The 6000-nt window shown below is 49.2% G+C and overlaps 1 protein-coding gene across 1 annotated transcript in view; it reads right to left on the reverse strand.

Moving 5' to 3' along the window:
• The window catches only part of PTP4A3 (protein tyrosine phosphatase 4A3), a 101302-nt gene extending 97333 nt beyond the window's left edge, over nucleotides 1-3969 (reverse strand). The window contains exon 1 of the mRNA XM_081205260.1: nucleotides 3800-3969. The gene's annotated coding sequence lies outside the window, so the exon portion shown is untranslated. The remainder of the gene's footprint in view (nucleotides 1-3799) is intronic.
• Between the last annotated feature and the right edge of the window lie 2031 nt (nucleotides 3970-6000).

Below are 6000 nucleotides of genomic sequence, written 5' to 3' on the forward strand. Positions count from 1 at the left end.
GTTAAAAGTTCTTTAGATAGCCACCCTGGCTTCTTTAGGCACCTTCCATGTTTCCGTCTCATTGGTATTGCCTGACGTTGTGCTTTTACTATCTCCCTCTTAACAAACTCCCAGCCATCATGAACTCCCTTTCCTTTTAGTATTACTGTCCATGGGATCTCACCCAGCACTTCCCTAAGTTTTATGAAGTCGGCTTTCTTAAAGTCAAGAAATTGAGTCCTAGTATGCTTGGCTGCTCCTTTCCGCTGTATAGTAAACTTCAGTAATTTCATTTCAACATTTTTGCAACTTTCATAAAAACATTTCTGACGATAAAAAAAAGAGAGAATAAAAACAATCCAATCCTCTTCCAGCGTCCCCTCCCCCCGGTCCCGGGATTATCAGTCCTTTTTGTCCCAATTAGTCTGGCCCATTTAATAAGCTCTTCTTCTGACCTGCTTAAGAAAGGTTGCGGTCTGGCACCTAAAGATCTCCACGTGGTCGCAACTGGACCCGTGCCAGTCGCAAAACACACAAGGGATTCTTTGCACTTTTTTTCTTTAAAATGAAATTGCTCTATTACTAATACAGTGGTACCTCGGGATGCGAATGGGATCCGTTCCAGAGGCCCGTTCGCATCCAGAAGCGAACGCAACCTGCAAACGCGATTCGCCACTTCTGCACATGACATAATTTTGAGCGTCTGCGCATGCGGCGAAACCCGGAAGTAACGCGCCCCGTTACTTCCGGGTCGCCGCAGCGCGCAACCCAAAAATACTTATCCTGAAGCTACTTCAACCCGAGGTATGACTGTACTAATTATTCACATGGAACACAGCCAGTGGCCAGCAAACTTTTTCAGCAGGGGGCCGGTCCACTGTCCTTCAGACCTTGTGGGGGGCTGGACTATACAGTGGTGCCTCGCAAGACGAAAAGAATCCGTTCTGTGATTCTCTTCGTCTAGCGGTTTTTTCGTCTTGCAAAGCAAGCCCATTAACGGATTAGCGGCTTATCTGCTGATCGGATCAGCTGATAAGCGGCTTAGAAAAAGGGGGAGGGGAAAAAACCAGCAGGAACTCGCAAGACATTGTCGTCTTGCGAAGCAAGCCAATAGGAGATTCGTTTTGCGAAGCACCTCCAAAACGGAAAACTCTTTCGTCTAGCGAGTTTTCCGTCTTGCGAGGCATTCGTCTTGCGGGGCACCACTGTATTTTGATTTTTTTAAAAAAATGAACGCATTCCTATGCCCCACAAATAAGCCAGAGATGCATTTTAAATAAAGCACACATTCTGCTTGTGTAAAAACACGCTGATTCCCGGAACGTCCGCAGGCTGGATTGAGAAGGCGATTGGGCCGGATTCGGCCCCGGGCCTTCGTTTGCCTACCCACAGTTAAAACTACTGAACATGCTCCCACACGAGGCAGGGACGGCCACCACCCCCACTTGGAGAAGGATCCAAAATATTTTCCTTGACGCTGAAATTTGTTTTATTCTGGGTTGTTTTGTCTGACACTGCAATGTGTCATTATAAGACTACTGAGATTTTTTTAATTTGAAATGTAAAGCGGTATAGAAATGAAATTAATAATATTTTAATAATACCCATTTATGGTGGGACGCAGGTGGCGCTGTGGGTTAAACCACAGAGCCTAGCACTTGCCGATCAGAAGGTCGGCGGTTCGAATCCCCGCAATGGGGTGAGCTCCCGTTGCTCAGTCCCTGCTCCTGCCAACCTAGCAGTTCAAAGGCATAAAGTGCAAGTAGATAAATAGGTACCGCTCCAGCAGGAAGGTAAACGGTGTTTCCGTGCGCTCCTCCGGTTCGCCAGAAGCGGCTTAGTCATGCTGGCCACATGACCCGGAATCTGTACGCCGGCTCCCTCGGCCAAAAAAGCAAGATGAGCGCCGCAACCCCGGAGTCAGCCACGACTGGACCTAATTAATGGTCAGGGATCCCTTTACCTTTTTACCCATTCATATAGAGAGGGCAGTGAGTGGGCTATAAGCCACAATGGCTATGCCACAGTGAGAGACAGCAATGCTCCCAAATGCCAGCTGCTGGAAACCAAATCCTGCTTGCTGGTTTCTCACTGGTTCATCGGCTTGGCCACTGTGAGAACAGAATGCTGGCCTGGTCCAGCAGAGCTCTTCTTATGCTCTTAAAGTTTCTCCGACTGGCTGCAAACCTGAGCCAGACAGCTCGATCAGCGCATGGAGGACATGTAAAGGGTCCATCTGTTTGGTGCTCAGTATGAACTGAACTGCCAACAAAGGTCCGTATAGTTAAAGCTATGGCTTTCCCAGTAGTGATGTATGGAAGTGAGAGCTGGACCATCAAGAAGGCTGATCGCCGAAGAATGGATGCTTTTGAATTCTGGTGCTGGAGGAGACTCTTGAGAGTCCCATGGATTGCAAGAAGATCAAACCTCTCCATTCTGAAGGAAATCAGCCCTGAGTGCTCACTGGAAGGACAGATCCTGAAGCTGAGGCTCCAAGACTTTGGCCACCTCATGAGAAGAGAAGACTCCCTGGAAAAGACCCTGATGTTGGGAAAGATGGAGGGCACAAGGAGAAGGGGACGACCGAGGACGAGATGGTGGGACAGTGTTCTCGAAGCTACAAACACGAGTCTGACCAAACTGCGGGAGGCAGCGGGAGACAGGAGTGCCTAGCGTGCTCTGGTCCAGGGGGTCACGAAGAGTCGGACACGACTAAACAACAACAACATGAACTGAAGTGGGCCTTCCCTATCCATCTGCAGCAACATCATGCATCCTGCAGGCAGCAGGGGGTGGAAAAGCAAAGAACTCCAGATACCAGTTGGGTGCATCTCACGCCAACCCGTTGCCACATGGATGCCCGCCATCAACCCACATTCCAGGCGCTACTAGTTCATAAAGGAAGCAAGCACTTAAAAGATGACAGCTTTCTGCCCTCCAGAAGGTCCTTTGCACTGATGGAGAATCACACAGGTGGCGCAAAGCTGGTGCAATCGGGGACGAAGGGAAAGGAGCGCTTGGTGACAAAAGACCTAGCATGCAAACTGGCTGTGGGTTGCATGGGCCCCAGTCACTCTCCCACCCTCTCTCCCCACAGCAGCGATCCTCTTTCAACCTTCACCTCACCCGATTGCGCACTCTGGAAAGCCAGTGGGGCGAGAGGGAAGGCGGAGGCCTGGAGGGAGTGGGGATTATCTGCAGGATCGCCTGCTTCCACCCCCGCCCCGTTTCTTGAGTGCACCGCATGGCACAGGCGCGCGCCCTCCCTCACCCCGCCGCTCCTCTCCTGCACGTCAGAAACGCACACGAGCCGTTTTTATTTTAAATTTTGCAAAATCTCTCTCTCTCTCGCTTGCAGTTTAGCAGCCCCGCCCAACGCTTCCGCGGCGCACCCTCTTCCGCGGCGGCGGCGCCTTCCTTTTTTTTTGCAACCATGCATGCCTTTCCTTTTCGGATTCTTGCAACCCGACCTGGGGAAATGCAACGCGGACAACGGGGCGTGCATTGCAACTGCAGACGGAGCCTTCTCCCCTCTTGCACGTGCGCGCGAGGCGCCCTTTGCCTTTGCAGCACACAATGCCGTTGCCGGGCGGACAAGGCGCAAAAAAAAAGCAGCGATGCGCGCGCGGTGCAGCAAATGATGCACAATGCAGCTGCAATAGATTGCAAAATAGATTTGCAACAGATTGCAAAATGCATATGCGCTGCAATGCCGTAAAACGCGGTGCAACGCTGATTTGCAAGGAAGGGGGGAGGGTAAGGGGGGGAGAGAGACACCCGCCCCACCCCCACCCATGCACACAGCCCCGCTTCCACTGACCTGATTTGCCCGCTGCTTTGCAAGCCAGCCGGCCGCCCCAGCAACAGCCACGCAGCCTCGCGGCTCCCGCATGCCAGACCCGGGGAAAAAGAGAGAGAGAGAGAGAGAGAGAGAGAAAGGGCGGCGTGTTGCGCGTGCGCGCGCCGGCCTCAGCGTTCCGCGGCAGCGCGCGCCCGCCCGCGCATGGGCGGGGGTGCGGCGTGGGAGGGAGAAACAGAGAGCCAGCCGGAGCCAATCAGCGCTCGCGAGCGCCCGCCCGCCCTCCTTTTCCGCGAAGGGACTGGGAAGGGGAGGGAGGCGGAGGAGCCAATCAGAAGTAAGACGAGGGGAGGGGCGACTGTGGGGAAGGAGGGAGGGGGAGCTTCTCTCGCCTGCAGGCAGAAATCCAACAGGTCAGGTCAATCCCCACCACACACGCAAAACCACACAAAAAAATTGCACACTCATTCACTTCCTCCTAAAGCATTGAAGTCGCAGTGGATGGAGGCGGGTTTGACCTGTTGGACTTCTGCCTGGCATATTGCTGTTAAAATGGAAGTGGGAAAGCCCCTGATTGTTATTATTTATATGTAGGTAGCAACAAACGCACACTCCTCAAACACAGAAGAACGTAAGTTTAAAGAAGGTTGGAAAACGTTTATTGAATATATGGGAAATAATTGCGTACAGCAGAAAATTCTGGCAACATTCAGATAAATTCAACAGTGTAAACAAGTTTTGATGGACGCAGTAATGGAATACTGAATGATATAGTTTTTTTAAAAAATATGCAGGGATTTATGATATGTAAAATGAACCATGGAAAGAGATGAAAAGAAGTCATTGATATCTTAAGGATGTAAAAGGAGTGTTTTAAGTTGCAAAAGAGAAAAAATTATTAAAAATTATATACAAAAAGAAGAAGATACAGTTGGTGGAGGCATCTCTTTTAACCTGTTGGGCTTCTGCCTGGCATACAGTGGTACCTCGCAAGAAGAATGCCTCGCAAGACAAAAAACTCGCTAGACAAAAGGTTTTTCCGTTTTCGATTTGCCTCGCAAGACGAATCTCCCTATGGGCTTGCTTCGCAAGACGAAAACGTCTCGCGACTTTGTTTCCTTTGTCTAAAAACCGTTAAAACCAAGGGTGCTTAGCTTGAAGAGCTGCAGTTGCGACTTGACTTCGAGGAGCAACTGTTAGCACGTGGTTTGGTAGCCTTTTCTCAGACTTTGCTCACTTTTGAAGCTTTTCCAAAACTTTTCCAGAACTTCTCTTGCATCCATTTGGTAAGTTAAACTTTTAAAACTTTTTTGGGGGGTTTTGGATTTTGGGTTGGGGTGTTTGGGATTCAAGGACTTGGTGTTGTGGGGGGGTTTGCGATAATCTGGGGGCTAGTGGGCCTTTTTGGGGAATTTTTATGATTTTCTGTAACCATTGGACAAGGTTGTTTTTTTCAATTTTTTTTTCTGAGTTTGAATTTCTGAGTGCTGGCTGGCTGGGGGAACAGTTGGGGAGGTTTCTGCAGGAATCTGGGTCCATTTGGGGGTTTTTTTTGGGAATTTTTATGATTTTCTGTGACCACTGGGCAAGGTTGTTTTTTTCAAATTTTTTTTTCTGAGTTTGAATTTCTGAGTGCTGGCTGGCTGGAGGAACAGTAGGGGAGGTTTCTGCAGGAATCTGGGACCATTTGGGGTTTTTTTTGGAATTTTTATGATTTTCTGTGACCACTGGGCAAGGTTGGTTTTTTTCAAAAAAAATTTTCTGAGTTTGAATTTCTGAGTGCTGGCTGGCTGGAGGAACAGTAGGGGAGGTTTCTGCAGGAATCTGGGACCATTGGGCCATGTTGTTATTTTTTGATTTTTTTTTTTGTCTGGGTGGGGGAACAGTTGGGGAGGGGTTTGCAATTTCTGTGTTGTGGGTGGGTGGGTGTCTGTGGGAGCAGTTGAGGTTTTTGAAGACATTGGTGATTTTTGAAGCTTTTCCAAAACTTATTTTGCAGCCATTTGAGGTTTCTGAAGACTTCGGTGATTGATTGTTGAAGCTTTTCCAGAACTTCTCTTGCATCCATTTGGTAAGTTGAACTTTTAAAACTTTTTGGGGGGTTTTTGGATTTTGGATTTTGGGTTGGGGTGCTTGGGATTCAAGGCCTTGGTTCTGGGTTTTAATTTCTGTGTGGTGGGTGGCTGGGTGCTTTTGAATTTTTTGGATTTGAAGCACATCAC

Source organism: Podarcis bocagei (assembly GCF_964188305.1).
Source record: "Podarcis bocagei genome assembly, chromosome: 8".
Lineage (NCBI taxonomy): Eukaryota > Metazoa > Chordata > Lepidosauria > Squamata > Lacertidae > Podarcis > Podarcis bocagei.